Genomic DNA, 1,875 nt, shown 5'->3' with positions numbered 1-1,875 from the left:
ACTACAATAAGTCTTTACTAGGTCTCACACGGTATACTAACAACAATAAGTCTTAACTAGGTTCTACACGATGTCACTGACTACACTAAATTTTAACTAGCTCTCACACGGAATGCTCAGCGTCAACTGTTTCTCACTATATCTTATTCCGAAAACTGACGTAATAACAGTTAGTAGGGACCGCACCGTGGCCAAGTAGTTCTAGTATACAGTAGGTATCGGTCGCCGGTTGGAGTCCCATGGCCGACCACTGATAGGGCGTCCCCAGTCGACCGAGGTGTAGATTGGGTACCTACTTTATAGTTTGCGAAGTTGAAGACGAAAGATGGTTGTTCACAATGCTTCACCGTATACAGAAGGATTATTCTTCAGCCGTTATATCCATACTAGACCTGTAATCCGTTATCTCTATTGAACAATCAAATATTTCTACATTTTAGAGGTTGAATATCTCTGTCAGGCAACCACATATTTCTACATTTTAGAGGCTGAATTGTATACATGGATGTGCATGTATATTTATCTAATAATTTTGTGGTATTGACTCCTCATTGTCTCTGATATCTTTATCGTCTGAACACATCTGGGTGAACTTGTCTGTCTTACGTGGCTGCTTACATACAGGGTACACGTTTATATAATTCATCAATAACCAGCCAATCATCTGACTTAGCATACGTCGTTATATATATATGGTGCCGAGACCAATGGGGATCCTCTTGAAATATGGTGAAATTTGCAAACGTCTACATCTTGACAGCCAGTGATGATGATGGCGCATCAAGTTTGGCGTGTGGGAGCTGCGAGGCATCTCCTTAGCTTCAGGTAGAGATGAATTATAAGTCCTGTTAAAATCGAGAACCATAAGTCCGAGATGCACCAATTTCTATTTTCATCTGTGACTTAAATCTTCATCGTTCATTCTTCGTCATTTCCGCCAATACATCACTCGTAAAGGTAAACAATATCATTATCTCGTTGTCTGCCGGGTACAGACTAACTAACATCATAATCATAATTATGGCTGAATATGTGACCAATACGGCTTACGAAAAACTGTATGTAAGGTGTTTATACAGCGCCAACCTCATTATTAGCCGCGTTACTAAAGGTACACAAACCTGACTTATAGCTTGGGATTGTGTACTGTACTGTACTCTGAAGCACTCACGAAGCAGCTGTGTAAAACCCGTTATAATCTCAGCAGACTTATCATATGATTCTCTGTTGTTGTTGTTTTTTGTACAGGAAACTATTGTACTGTATATATAAAAAGAGTTTCAGTGAAGTGCTACCAGAAAATAAATCTAAATCTATCAGGTTATATGAACTTTGGGTAAGGTCCTATATAAGATGTAGGGGATTATTTTACAGTAATTTAATAGTTTTATTTATTCTAGTATAAACGAGAGCTTGTCGAGTGATTCACATGTAACTACTGAATTTCAACAAGTAGAATATTTTTAATGTAATTTAACTGAGAATAAACTCTAAATCTTCATTCATGTTTTAAATTACAACTAGAAAATTATATCAAATACAACTCACAGCTAAGGATTAACTATAGCAACAGTTAAACAAAGTATTACACTGGTCATAATTTTCTTGCTGATATACAGTGAAAGATTTAAGTCTACATGTGGAGGATTATCTCATCGGCTCCTCCAACACCAGCCTCAGGTTAAGCTCTCTCACCGCCTTAAAATACTACATCTAATGATCCTAATATATCACAATACAGTACTGAATATCAGCCTTTTAACAAATGATCCAACACTAAATTTCACCGAACCCACTGATGGCTTCATGTGGTTAGTTTGGTATTTAATCGCCTTTAAAATAATCTGTACAAATAGCTGAACAGATTATTCCTCA

Source organism: Homarus americanus, unplaced genomic scaffold (assembly GCF_018991925.1).
Source record: "Homarus americanus isolate GMGI-L3 unplaced genomic scaffold, GMGI_Hamer_2.0 scaffold5589, whole genome shotgun sequence".
In the NCBI taxonomy this organism is placed as follows: domain Eukaryota; kingdom Metazoa; phylum Arthropoda; class Malacostraca; order Decapoda; family Nephropidae; genus Homarus; species Homarus americanus.
The sequence above is the reverse complement of the archived record's forward strand: the minus strand, read 5'-3'. Positions refer to the sequence as shown.